The sequence below is a fragment of the Phacochoerus africanus genome, chromosome 11 (assembly GCF_016906955.1).
Source record: "Phacochoerus africanus isolate WHEZ1 chromosome 11, ROS_Pafr_v1, whole genome shotgun sequence".
NCBI lineage: Eukaryota > Metazoa > Chordata > Mammalia > Artiodactyla > Suidae > Phacochoerus > Phacochoerus africanus.
In genome coordinates this window covers 34419121-34434925 of record NC_062554.1, presented here as the reverse complement: position 1 = coordinate 34434925, position 15805 = coordinate 34419121, and positions in this window count along the sequence as shown.

Sequence of the window (15805 nt, the reverse complement as noted above, 5' to 3'; positions counted from 1 at the left end):
CTGATTACTGCTTAAGACTTACTAAAATGACATCCTCTGAGGACAGCTATCACCTGACTTGTTCATTCTGGGTGCCAGAACCTTGAGAGATGAGTTTTCCCAGAGAGAAATTTGTACCCATACCATGTCTCAGGATGGGAGACAGTGTGGATAATCTTTCAAGTTAAGAATGGCCAGGCTAAGTTCCTTCTGTTGTCCCATAGCACGCTGTTCTGCACTCATCTCTTTAGGGCTGCCTTCCTGTTAAAGAGCTCTTAATACTTGGTTAGTTTAGGTTTGCTCCAGTTTTCAAAGTTTAGATTTTAAATGACTTTTTCGATGTTTTCAAAATGTTATTCAAAAGTGCTTGCTACCTGCTTTGCTTATTAACTTTGTGAGGGATTTTCTTTCCTTCTTTGTGCAATTTTCTGCAACATTTTCCTACCAGGCAGGCTTTTATTTAAAAATAAAAATTACTGAAAGGGCAAATTTCTCATTGCAGCTCAAGTTGCAAACAATTTCTCACTGGGCAAAAATATGATGTCATGGCCCTTCTAGATGTAACATTTTTAAAAATGTATTTGGTTGCAACAGCTAAAGGAGAATCTCTGGTTAATCACTTCATTTCCTTATGTCACAAGACTATTGTAAATGTTGCTTTTTAAATTTGGAAATTAGAAAAAAATACTTGATCTACTCAAAAGTAAAAGAGTTACTGTTCATCAGTTGCACAATTTTTGGAAAAAAAATATTATTCACCTGTTGTAGCATTTTAGGGTGCTGAGAACTAAGTTATTAACTAGTCAACTAGAATTGGTATTTATTACATATCTATTGTGCAATTAACTCTTTATAAATTTTTATGAATATGCAAAAGATATACAGGATATAATTTATGACCTACAGGTGTTTACCTTCCAGTTAGGAAATAAAACTAACACACTTGAAATAACTACAAAGGAACTAAATAGTAAAGTGATACATTTGATTAAACTTCATAGGTTAGAATAGTCCAAAATGGGAGAGATTTGTGGAACAGGTGAGACTTGAGCTGTGTTCCTGATAGATGGATGGGATTTAGATAATGAGGTAGGACATGCTAAAAAAGGAAGACTCTACAGGACAAAAAAAAAATCACAAAAAGGGGGAAATAAACATGTTGTATGTTGGAAATAGTGACATACCTAAGTGAAGCTATATTTCATAGAAACAAAGTTATTAATGTCCTTGAAAGCACACTGATGAATGAATTCCAGGCACTTTTGTATCCTAGGCACCTAGCTGCTCAATAAATACCCATTAAGTTAAAATGATCTAAGAGATATATTAGTCCTACTCACTCCTTTTACAGAAATTGAAAGCGAGAGCCAGAGAGGTCATAATATTTGAACAAGGTATCATTGATAGTAAATTGCACACACTCACCACTACCTCTCAACTCCACGAATGAAAGTTCAAAATGATGGAATTCATTTTTAAGTTAACCCCCAAGTCCAGTAGGTGCTTGTAACGTTTTCTCAGTATGCTAAGTGATGAGATGGCAGGGTGAAAGTCATCCAGATGGTTTGGACAGAAAAGTCACTCATTGTAAACCTTTATTATATGTCTTCTCAAGGAAATCTAAGTGTATCAATGCAAAGCGGAAAATGCCCTTTGATCATCAACTAATTTGTCCACACCCCTCCAGACATCTAATTTTTCCAAAACATAGCAGAATGTAACAAAGGCACTAGCTTCCAGATTCCTTGACATTTTTACCATATCAGGCTGATGAACTGAATTTCTCACTTTAGAGCCACACATTTTTTCATAATGTAGGAAATGTCCATTTTTTTCAATGTAAATATTATGTTCCTACTTTTATTTCAAATGCATAGCTTAAGTTAAGCTTTATCTTTTGTCACATTATAATTCCTTGCCTGTGTTTTTCTCTATTTCAGCCTTACTAAAATTAATGAGTTAATACTGAAACTAGTGAACCTATTAACACACTAAAATTTGACAATATCCATAGTCCATCCCCTATAAAGTGTTCTTTCTGTGTTTAATTTTGTCCCTATTATTTGATTTTGCTGAATCTCCAGTGCCTAGTACCAGAAGGTATTCAAAAATATTTGTTAAATGAATAATTGAGTGCTCTGTTCTTAAAAATAAAACATAAAGAATGCCTGGGAGAGGATAGAAGCTGTAATTGCAAAGAAAAAAAAAACAATGAAATATTTTATCAATGGGTTGCAAGAGAACTAATTTGCTGTGTATATTAAATACTTGCAATTCTACTGCTTTTGTAGACTTTCCAATATCCCCATCATCCAGGGAAAATAGGTATTTCATTGGCTCAAAGGAATTTATTGACTTATCTATGATCACATATTCAGTAAACAGAAATGTTCAGACTCCTGATTCTAAATCTCTTTTCCTATTATAACATGTTACACTCTGAATTGTTTTGGCCTTCATAGACTGTAATTTGTTTAATAGTTCAGCAGAATAGTTTAATTTGTTCAATTAATAGCAGAATTAATTAATATAAAAGCTAGTAGCTTCTGGAATGTGAGCATTTAACTGTTGACCCGCTTGAGGAGAAAGTCTTTGGAGTTCTGAATAGTTTTTTAAAATAAAAAGTGCAAACAAAATTTAATAAGAAGAGGGAGTTCCCGTTGTGGTGCAGTAGAAATGAATCCAACTAATATCCATGAAGATGCTGGTTCAATCTCTGGCCTCACTCAGTGGGTCAGGGATTCAGTGATGCCATGAGCTGTGGTGTGGCTCAGACATGGCTCAGATCTTGTGCTGCTGTAGCGTAGGCCAGCAGTTGTGGCTCTGATTCAATCCCTAGCCTGGGGACTTCCATATGCCACATATGCAGCCCTGAAAAGCAAAAAAATAAATAAATTAAATAAATTAAAAAAATAACAAGAAGAGTCATGAATCAAAAATATTGGTAAAATATGTCCATAGCTATTTTTGTTTATTTATTTTCCGCTACAAGAAATGCCAACTTTGCCTATTTAAAGATATTCAACATTCCAGTCATTAATATTTTTGGTCAGACCACACGATGCAGGCAGGCAATGCTAGATAAAACATCTGCAGAGCAGACTTGCCTTCTATGACTGATGCTGTTCCATAGAGATATGTCATAGGCAATATACCAGCTAGAAACTCAAATGGCAGCATAAATAAGATATATCCATGGGAGGTTTTGAAAACCTTAAAATAATCCTCCTTGTATTTTTTTTCCTAAGCTTATAATCAAGGCATCATATTTGTCTTGCTATTACAGAGATGTACATCCTCTACCAAAGTGGTTTGCACAGAGACAGATGTTCTGCAGTGAGCAAATATCAAGGAAATAATGAATTAGAAGTGACAAGCGCCTTCAGCCAAAAGTCCAAAGGGAATCGTCATCTTGAAATTATACATTGCAGAAGGAGCCAAAGAAAAAATGAAATGGCAAAAGTGCCAGTGTTAGTCCAGAAATTAAACTCAGGGGATGTGTTAGGCCAGCTAATTGAACCAGGAATGGTCTTTCTTTCATTTTGAGTTAAAGTGTGTTCAGAAAGAGAGGAACACAGAATATCCTCAAATAGATTAGGGGAAACAACAGGACAGCTGAATCAGCAGCATAATCAAGAAATATTTGTTGTGATGTGGGTTTATTGCGGAAGATAAATAAATGTGGCTCCATCCCTGTAAGAGTTTAAATTAGGACAGACAGCACTGTTCTGGGAAAAAAGAAACCATCAGAAATAAAATATTGATTGAGTGACATTAGGCTAGGAGAAGTTTAAACAATTCTGTGTGTAAATGCAGTTCCTGCCTGCCTTCCAGAAACTTAGAATCTAAGACATATAATAATAGCAATAGTAGAAATATCAATACTTACTACCATTGGTGCCATTTCTTCAGATATTGGCAAGGGCTAAACAATATGTAAAGTTCTCTGCATGCATTTTCTCTTCCATTCCTCACAACCTAAAGTTACTATTATCTCCATTTTAACATTGCAGAACCTGAGGTTTAGAGATAACTATCTGCCCCAGTCTCATGGCTAGGAATAGGTAGGTGGATTAAAAAAAACTTACTCCAAGAGCTTCCGTCATGACGCAGCACAAATGAATCCGACTAGGAACCATGAGGGTGCAAGTTCAATCCCTGGCCTTGCTTAGTGGGTTAAGGATCTGGCATTGCCATGAGCTGTAATGTAGGTTGCAGGCGAGGCTCAGATCTGGCATTGCTGTGGCTGTGCCGAAAGCCGGCAGTTGCAGCTCCGATTAGACCCCTAGCCTGGGAACTTCCATAAGCCTCAAATGCAGCCCTAAAAAGCTAAATAAATAAACAAATAAATAAACAAATAAATAAATAAATAAATAAAATAAAAAACAAGCAGACAAAACATAAAAAACAAACAAAAAAAAACTTACTCCAAAGCCCATGGGCTATTCCTCTGTATTACTGTCTGGTAGATTAACCATGTGTGTACTGAATTAAAAGACGGAACTGTATAGTGAAGAGAAGGCAATGATTATATCACAAAAACCCAAAAGAACTACCAGTATATCTATTAATAAAAGTATTACTTATGGTTACATAAGGAAGGGATAGCTAGCATATGCATTTAACCCCAATTGTAAGTGCTATTGTGTGAAAGGACTGAATGTGACAAAGTTGCAGCTTCAAGAAATGTAAAATTAAAAAGTTCGACCCTATTCTCTCTTGATACCAGGCACCAATGACTGTAATGAACTAAATAATGCTTCATGGAGTCAACCCATGTTTTAATAACTAAAAGGATGTTAAAATAAACTTAATAAATTTCTCATTAATGTCTCTTTTTTAAATGAAACTCTGTAGTGCTAGGCAATGACAGAAACACTAAATCTAAAGTAATGGCAGGCATTGTTGTTCAGCTTTTCTTGAATGATAATGCATGTGAGGTATACCCTTAATTAAGAATAGTCAAGAGTCATTTGAATAAGTACAAAAACACACTGGGAATGCTTAAACGACCATAAATGAAAAAAAGGTAGCAGTTCATCACTCAGACCACCAAAATAAACTCTGCTGGTCTATGGAAGAGCATATGTGAGAACCAGATCTATCTTTATTAAGGAGAAAATGAAAATAGGTAATAATAACACACGTATTTATTGTTCAATACAGGTAACATTTTTCAACTACAAGTTCTTGATTAAGACTATTAGAGTAGATAAATTTATCCCATTTGGGGCATGAAGCTGCCATTACTTGCTCCATTATTGGTGTTAAAATAACACCATTTTGTACAAAAATTATTAGCTTTTCTGAAGGCTCCTGTATTTGTCTCCCAGTACTGAAAGTCATACCAGTACATGCAGAAAGAGGTTATTGCTTTTTTCTGACAGTGATTGACCATCAGCCAAAATTATAAAGGAAAATTTTATGTAGAAATTACATACAATAGCATGAATAAACCAGTACTTTTATGTGAAAAAAAGGGAGAGGTGATGGTATAACATGTAGTCATTAAAAAAAAAAAAACAACAACAACCTCACATCCAGGAACCAAAAATGTTTCACTCTAACCTATGCTATAATATAAATGCACAACTATCTTAACTGTGAAGGCTGAGTTCTCTTTTTACTTAGGACATAAAAAATGCAAGAAAACATAATTTAGGATGTAACAATAAGAAAAAGACAAAGAATCATAATTTTTTGGAGTACATGAAATTGCAAAGGTCTCAAGGCAACCTGGTAAACTGAAATCCAAGAGATGGCAATTCTCTTGAGAATGCAAACGTGAACTGGTATACTTTTGGAAGTAGACACCATGGAAGGAGGTAAGAAGAAAAAGTTGATATTTGAACAATTTTTAAAGTTTGAATGAATACAATCATGACTGTTTAGGATCCCTAAAATCCTCAAACACAAGGAGAATCAGCACCCACATGCTCATTGCTTTCCACGGGCCTCTGCCAAGTGTTCACGAGAACAATTCAGGGCAGAGCAAGAAAGCTGACTAAACACAGTGCTTTCGTGGACCATTTCCATAAGGTTAGCCTATTTTCGAGGACAGAGCAGTAGAATTAGGAGAAATCCACCTGTACTCAGGACCCCACCTGAGTATAAGTTGATGGTTTGCTACCACTGAGAAACAAGCAAGAAATGTCCTCACTTTGTGCCCTCCTTTGGTGTGAGACAAAATCCACTGCCATTGAGGGGAAAGACACGTAACTCCACATGCAAGACTCTGCTGATTTAAAAAAAGAAGATGACTACTACTAGAGGAGGGATTATAAATTCTCCTTTTCTGGACTCTGCACTGAGTTTGCCATCTACCGCTAGGGTAGAGTTGGAAGCATACTCATTCCTAAAATCCTATGGTCTATTATCACACAACTATTAGAACATAGCAATTTCTGGTAAGGGTGTGGAGAAACTGGCACATACATTGCAGGTGTGAATACAAAATGGTATAGCTGGCTTGTGGATTTATTTCTGGGCCCTCTATCCTATTCCACTGATCTATATGTCTGTTTTTGTGCCAGTATCATACTATTTTTGATTAAAATAATAACACTAACCACTAGAATTATGCATCATTTAATATCAGGTATCATGCCAAATACTTTACTGAATTCATTATGTAATCTAACATACTAATCTTAACTAATACCTCCAGGAAATAGGCAACATTATTATTCCATTTCATATAGTATAAAGGATGGTTTAAGAATGGCTAATAGGAGTTCCCGTCGTGGCGCAGTGGTTAACGAATCCGACTAGGAACCATGAGGTTGCGGGTTCGGTCCCTGCCCTTGCTCAGTGGGGTAACGATCCGGCATTGCCGTGAGCTGTGGTGTAGGTTGCAGACGGCTCGGATCCCGCGTTGCTGTGGCTCTGGTGTAGGCCGGTGGCTACAGCTCCGATTCAACCCCTAGCCTGGGAACCTCCATATGCCACGGGAGCGGCCCAAGAAATAGCAACAACAACAACAAAGACAAAAAGACAAAAAAAAAAGAATGGCTAATAACTTATTAGAGATACCATGGCTACTAAGTGTTAAAATTCAATTGTGCAATTACATCTGCCTGTTTCTAGAGCTCTTAAATATTTTGCAATATGCTCTTAAATATTTTGGAATATCAACCACCATATTTATTGGGAAAATAATAGTGTTAATTATTTAAGTTGTAATTAGTATTTAGAGGTTTGAGACACTGGATAAAAATCAGGACATACATATAATTAATTCATTAGTGTGCTGTAAAAGCTGAGGTAATGCTATTTTCAAGACAGGATCTTTTTATTTTAATAATGCATTATGATATCGTCAGATGAATCTAACTCTTAAAATTAGAGAGGAAAATAATCACTCCATTCATTATCCTATGTTGCCTCTAATAAATGAACTAAGACATCATATTCACACTATTTCCTATTATAGCAAAAAATAAATATCATAAATATCTGTTGTGATCACTTTACACAAAATTGATAGTAAGGGTGGAGAGAAAAGGTTTTGCTTGAAAACTGATAGTGGCATTAGTGCTGATAACCCCACGATGATGCATTTGGATAGCAATTCTCCTTAGTAGAAACAATCTAACCAGTCTCAACAACTATAATCTTATTGGGCTGTGGCTGCTTTATTCTATAGGATCCTCTCCTAGGAATTCACAAAGTCAATTCAATGCTCCAGGTCATGTTGTAAATTCGGAAGTAGAGAGATGAATAAAAATTTACCCCTACTTTCATAGACTAGTGAAAAGATAGGCTCTTTAATGAATAATTATAATGAAATATGAGAAATGTGCTGAATAAGCTAGGCACGGGTTGTCATAATAACTCAAAGGACTCTTAACTCAGGCTTGAGGGGCTGGAACTATATTCTGAAGGCAAGAATAACTTGGAATTATAAATAATAATAATAATGCTATGGTCTGAATATTTGTGTATTATTTCAAAATTGTGTTCTCAGTTCCTACATTTATTCTTCAGTTTGCCTTTAGTTCTTACTTCTTCTTAGAGCAAATGATTTTTCCAGATTGTTTGTTTTAAGTGAGCCAGAAAGGGCAAGGAATCTAAAAACTATTTTTTTCACATCTGTATATTATAATAAGAAAAAGAGGATCAAATAAAAACTGCCATTAGGAAACAGATGCCTTGATCAAAGTTTATTCATTTTAACATACAAAGGGAAGAATAATCAAATTCTTCAGTGACAATCTACAACTAATTCCTACATTACACAAATTTGTGTGCAAAATGTATTAATTATTCATTTCAGAAAATATGGATTTAAAATTTTTAGCATCTTATACAGGTTTGAAATGAAAATAAAAGCACAATAATAAAAACCATAATAATCTTGGAGATATTTGCTAACACTATGAAAAATAACCCCAAATCACAGGTGCACATTACTATTGAAATGTAACTGAGATTATAGAACTCTAGGTAGGCTAGAAGTTTCCCTTATAATAACCTATTGCTAAATAAACACCCTTTTAATTCATTTATTCACTTTTTCTCTCAAATGCTCACAAAACACGCCAATCAGGAACAGTTTAATTCCACTTCTGTTTTCACTTAGAACTTTAACTCTGGATAAGAAGTAGATTTTCTTGTCTCTGGCAATTCTGAAAACATTTTTACTGTTTTTTGGTTGTTTTTTTTTTTTTGTCTTGTTAAATACCATTTCGAAAATTTAGTAATTTATCCCTCAAATTTTAAGTTTCTATATCATAAAATTAGTTTGTAATTATGTTACTAAGATTTCTAATAGCTATAGCATTATTTTTAATCAATATATTTATGTATAGTTTATATTAAAATTCCTCCATTTCAAGTACATAGTTCAGTGAGTTTAGACAAATGTATATACCAGTATAACACATTGCAAAACCAAGATAGATAACTTTCCATTACCATAAAATGTACCCTCAGATTTTTTGCAATCAATCTCCTAACTTCACCCAAAGATAACTAATGTCATGTTTTCTGTCACCATATATTACTTTTGCTACTAAGAACTGGGTATAAATGAAATCACAGAATAAATGTCTTTTTGTGACAATGTCTTTGTTTTTGAATAGTGATTTTAGGATTCATTCATGTTTGGCATGCATTTATTTATCTCTCTCTGAGTAGTATTTCATTGAATGGACATACCACATTTGTTTATCTACTCACTTATTGCTAGATATTTAGATTATTTAAGGTTTTGGCAATTGGGCATAAAGCTACTTTTAACATTCATGTACCAGTCTTTCTGTGGATAAATATTTTTATTGCTTTGGGTAAATATCTAAAAATGGTGGTGCTAGATAAAATGTAAGTGTTTACAAGGAATTGTCAACTGGTTTCCTAAGAGTCTGAAGGACTGGCAATACCTAAGAATTTTAGTTATTCAACATCCTTTCCAACATCTCCAGTCTATTTGAGGTTACCCATTCTAACGTGTACATATTGGTGTCTCATTATGGTTTTAACTTGTAGTTCTCTGATGACTAATGAGGTCAAGCAACATATAACAAGCTTCTTGTCCATGTGTATATCTTATTTTGTGAAGTATTTGTTCATTCTTATCCCCCCCCCCTTTTTTTTTTTTTTTTGCTTTTTAGGGCTGCACCCACAGCATATGGAGGTTCCCAGGCTAGGGATCCAATCAGAGCTACAGCTGCCAGCCTACACCACAGCCACAGCAACATCAGATCTGAGCCATGTCTGTGACCTACACTACAGATCACTGGTCATGCCAGATCCTTAACCCACTGATCAAGGCCAGGGATCAAACCTGCGACCTCATGGTTGGATTCATTTCTGCTGTGCCACAATGGGAATTCCTCGCCCATTTTTATTTGGGTTCCTGGGCTTTTTATTATTAAGTTGTTTGGATTTGTTATCATTCTTCCATATGCTCTATGAAAATATTCTCTTGCTCTGTGGCTTTTCATATCATTTTTTAACAGTATATTTCAGAAAAGAGAGGTTTTTATTTTTGGTGAAGTATAATTTAGCAATTGTTCCTCTTATGCTTCATGATTTGGGGATTTATATGTGAAATTGTTACCTCATCCAAAGTCATGATGCTTTTCTTCAAGTATTCTGCTGGAAGATACATAGTTTTAGATATTGCATTTAGGGCTATGGTCCTTTTTAGGTTAATATTAACAATGATGTGAGTTAGAATCATTTTCTTGTATATGAATATTTTGTTGCTCTAGGATCAGTCATTAGAAGGAAAATCTTGTACCCACTGAAAACCCCATAACATTTGTCAAAATTCTGTTGACTGGCTACTTGTGGAGAAGACATTTGGCAGAACATTTCCCAGCAAAACTGTAATATAACTAGTGAAAAATTTGAAAACAATCAATCATTAAAGTCTCTGGAAATTGTCCAAGGACATATAGTCAATGGAGAAATATTCATTCAAAAGTCTACGAAGTCACAGTAAGAACGATGAGAGTCTATGATATTAGAGCCACAACCACACTTTTACCACCACAATTCCTGTATTATGGAAGCTCAACCAGAGGAACTGTACTCCAGGAATTTCTGACCAAGAACACTGGAGTTCTTTCTCATACCAGCTGCCAGTCTGGGGCTATGATTTTGCTCCAGAAGAGGCAGGCTTCTCAGCAGGGCCTTACATCTCTATCAGTCCATGATTGAAAAATCTCTATTCCAGGGAAATACAACCAAGAAATCCAGCTCTTCCTTCCTCCACCAGCCTTCACCCAGAGTGGAAGATCTTCACCAGATGTGGTAAGCAAAGAACATTGGAGCACTGATTATCATCAGCTCCAAGTCACTAATGGAATGGAAGTTCAATTCTGAGAAAGGCAAACTAAGACCAGAAAGTGCCAACCACACACTTAAGTACCCACTCATACAGTAGGGATGTCATCCCAGGAAAAGCAGTTCCCCATCCTCACCTTCAGGGCACATTATAGGCCTTGTGCCCAGGAAGAAAAACGGGTCTTAATGACAGAGTTCTAAGCTCTACCTGAGAGGACTGTCTTTATTTGGGAGAAAAGTAGAGAATGCCATGCTTAAGGCCCTTGTCAAAAACAGTGGAGATCCTGGTGAAAGGCAATTAAAAGAAGACTGGCAGCTCCATTATACAAGGGAAAATAGCAGAGCAGTTAGAAGTTTAATAGACAGAACCGAGAAAATAAAGAGCCCTCCTGGAATCAGTCACTCTGGATGTCTGTGTGCATGCACTAGACTGTTTCCATTCAGAAGCAATCAGTGCAGAATATGGAACAGACTTGAAAGCAAACTGCACACAGACCCATCAACACAGTATGAGCCCTCACTGTCATAAGTGTAACAAAACTCCTGATTAATTGTACTCATTCCTACCAGTTTTGAAGACTATGTGCTTGGCCAAAGTAGCATCCTTTTATGAAAAATCACACAGAACAATCATCTAAACTACTAATCACTGGTTGAACATGAGGCAAACGAAAGTAAACTTCCTGAACAGACTTCCAACTCTATATTCACATGTAAAAGTAAATGATAAAAATTTAACCTTTGACCAGTAAGTGGCATACCTAGGGAGCCAGATCAAAACTTAAAAACAAAGAAAAACAAACATGAGAAGCAATAACAGACTAGTTAAGCCTAGTCACTGAGCAAATAAATGTCCAAGAAAACAGCAACCACAACTCCTGAGGATGGATGTCAGCATCTAGATTTCTGTGGTATATTATTTATCTTTTAATAAAAAATTATCACAAACAAAGAAATAGGAACATATGACCTATACACAGAAAATCAGCAAGTAATTGAAACCGCCTTTGCAGAAGCCCACAATGTGGATCTAGTAGACAAAGATTTTAAAACAATAATTATAAATATATCCAAGGAACCACAAAAATCACATTTAAAGGATTAAAGGAAGACATGATGACAATGTCTCACAAATAGAGAATATTAAAAACAAAAAAAGAGCCAAAAGAGCCAAAAAGCCAAGTGTAAGTTCTGAACTTGGAAATATAACAACCCCAGTAAAAAATTCTCCAGGATCCTTTACTGCTGGCAAAAGAATCAACAAATGTGAAGATAGGCTAGTGGATATTATACAATAAAATTCATAGAAAAAAGGAAGAATGGAGAGATAAAGATAGATCCTTAGAGAAGTGTGGGGCATTATTAAGTTCACCAACATAGGTGTAATGGGAGTATCAGAAGGAGAAGAGAAAGAGAAAGGAACATAAAAAATATTTCAAGGAATAATGGCTAAAAACTTCCCAAGTTTGATGAAAAACCTTGATTTACACACCCAGGAATTTCAATGAATTCCCAAAAAGGATAGACACAAAGTGATTCACAAATAGACTCTTCATAGTCCAAATGAAAAGCTAGAGATGAAGTGAAAAATCGCTTCAAGTAATAAAAGAAAGACAACTCATTATAAAGGAACTTCAATAGAATGTAGCTGATTTCCAACCAGAAAGATATGGAGAATATATTCAAAATGCTGAAAGTAAAAACTGCCAATTAAAAACCTCATATTCAGCAAAACTAACTTTAAAAAAATAAAGGCTAAATGACATTCCCAGAAGAACAAAAGAGAGAATTCATTGCTAACAGACATGATTTCCAAAAACTACTAAAGGAAGTTCTTCAGGGTGAACCCAAGTGACACTAAACAGTAATTTGAATCCACATGAAAAGAAGAGCACAGATAAAGGTAAGCATGTAGGTAATTACAAAGGACAGCATAATTTCATATTTGTTATATTTGCTTAAGTGATTTAATAAGAAATTATATAAGGCAATATGTATATAATTGTATTATTGAGCATATGACTTCAGAAAAGTAGTATATTTGATAGTAACATCATAAAGTGTGTAAGTGAGAGCAAGATTTTGGGGTAAGGAAATGATACAAGAAGGCAATAAGAATCCACAAGTAGACATTAAGACAGCTAGAAATGGTAAATAAGACACTAACATAATAAACTATCTAGATATATACATGCTTTGTTTTCTCTCTCAGCCTCTTTAAATGAGATATAAAACCATAATTATAAAATGTCTTTTAAGTGTGTTACACATACGGATGCAGTATTAACATTATTATTTTTAATATTTCTTTGTTAATATACCTTTATTTTAACATTTTAATCATAATAGTTGATTATTTTCATATTAATAGTATTAATATAAAATATTTATATCAACAGAGCATTGTAGAACTAAAATTTCTATATTTAACTAGAACTAAAATCATGTCAGTTTGAAGTCAATCTGATAGGTCCAGATGTTTATTGTAAGACCTAGATTGATCACTAAAAAAATTCTCAAAAATATGGTAAGAGTTTTATAAACCTGAGCTACTATCTGAAATAAGACAATTCATTTGGAGCAGTATCCCTTTTACTGAGATTTCAGCAAGCGTTATACATTGAATTTACATTCTATTATACAAAGAGTGGAAAACTTTGTGTCTACCTAACATGACAAAATTCTTGCAAGAGAACCCTTTTTATAATATATGCCTTAAGATATAACTAATATTATCAGCAAAATAGTCTTCTACTGTATACATAAAATTGAGTAGTTTTGGACTGAATGTTGTAAAATATGTTGGCCATTTGATTTAATGGGTTTGTCTGATTTTGTCTTGTATTCATAGCTTTTGCTATTTCAAAGCCTAGTAAAAAAATGTTTCATTTATATACAAAAATAGTTAACTCTTAATAAGAAAATAGATTCCTTGAATATCAGCTATAAATTTTAAGCATAATTAGAAGTATTTGACAAAATGGATGAGCCAAATATTTCCAAAAGAGGTTAATGTTGATTTTTTTCTTAACTTTAGGATTTTCACATTATTTAGATTGTGTAAATTTAAGATTCAACATTCATTTGAATGTTCTGTTGCATAAATTTAAGTTTCTTATGGTATTTCCCTGAATAAAAAAATTTAATACTATAGGAAGTATTTTAGATTTTTGATACTATAAATATCTTATTCTGATACAACTTCATATAAAGTTTCATTTAAGTTTCATTATCATTGTATTCCTTGTGATCAGAAGTAAGGATGTAGAAACAAAAATAATTCTCCATCTCCTCATGTGGTATGCCTTTAGTCATAAAAAGATTTTTGTTTTAAATAATGCCATTTGCAGCAAAATGGATGAAACTAGAGACTCTCATTCTAAGTGAAATAAGTCAGAAAGAGAAAGACAAATACCATATGATATCACTTATATCTGGAATCTAATATATGGCACAAATGAAACTTTCCACAGAAAAGAAAATCATGGACCTGGAGAATATAGACTTGTGATTGCCAAGGGGGAGGGAATGGGATGGATTGGGAATTCGGGGTTAATAGATGCAAACTGTTGCCTTTGGAATGGATTAACAATGAGATCCTGCTGTGTAGCACTAGAAACTATGTCTAGTCACTTATAAGGGAGCATGATAATTTAGAAAAAAGGATGTATACGTGTATGTATAACTGGGTCACCTTACTGTAGAAAATTGACAGAACACTGTAAAACAGCTATAATGGAAAAAATAAAAATCATTATTAAAAAATATTTTTAATAATATTATTTATTTTATTTTGGTCTTTTTGTCTTTTTAGGGCTGCACCCACGGCACATGGATGTTCCCAGGCTAGGGGTCAAATCGGAACTACAGCTGTTGGCCTACACCACAGCCACATCAATGCCAGATGTGAGCCACGTCTGTGACCTACACCACAGCTCATGGCAACGATGGATCCTTAACCCACTGAGCAAGGCTAGGATTGAACCCGCAACTTCATGGTTCCTAGTTGGATTCATTTCTGCTGCACCACGATGGAAACTCCAGATTTTTGTTTTGATTACATCAAAATTAATTCCTTGTTTTCTTAGGTTGCATCTTTATATGAATCAATAAATAAATGAGAAAGTGAACTGTTGCATCCATTTGCTTCGCCAACATCTAAGCAGAAACAGCATATTGAATACAGATATATTTTGATATACAAACAACTCACAGGACTTTAATTTTGAACATTGTTTTTGAGATGAAAGAATTCCTATCCCCTAAAATTACACTGATAAGTTTTTTAACATCTGTAACTTTTTCTGAAACTCAGCCTCTGTCCACTGGTGTGGAATAGAAACATGGAGACATGTTTTGGGTGAAGGAAAAAAAATAGTTTTTATTGCTTTATCAGGCAAAATAGGCCACAGTAGGCTAATGCTTTAAAGACTATCCTCTCCTTTAGGGAAGAATTGCAGGGAGTTTTGTAGTCTAAAAAGAGAAAAATAGGTTTTCAGATAAGAATCAGGGTTGGGGCAGACATGCATTCTTCTTTCTTTTGGAGAATCTTTAGTCATTGAAGTTGATGCCATGAGATCTCAGTGTGATCTGGTGATCTTTTGGGTTATTAGATCTTGATTTTTCCTAGAATAAGAATATTTGCAAGAAGATCATATTGATCAGAGATTAGGACAATCTAGGAAAGTCCCAAAACATCATATGTGTGGAACTCCAAGGCCTTTCTGATGAGACAGATTCAGGATGTCAATGTTGCCAGGATAAAAATTACCAGACCCGTATCACCTCTTCTGTCCCACTGCAGTTTTTACAAAGTTCTTGAGCCCTTCCTGAGCAACCTGGCCTACTTCTCTGCTTTCCCATATAAGGAAAGGTATTTTGTCTGCTCCTCTCCTTGACCCTATAGGAAAGTACATACCCCCAACAAATCAGCAAATGTATCAAAAGACCTCCCCTCATTTGATCCTGGGCTATAAAAACAAAGAACTCACTCTCAGGGGTGGTGCTCCTTTATCATTGGGAAGTCATCCCACTG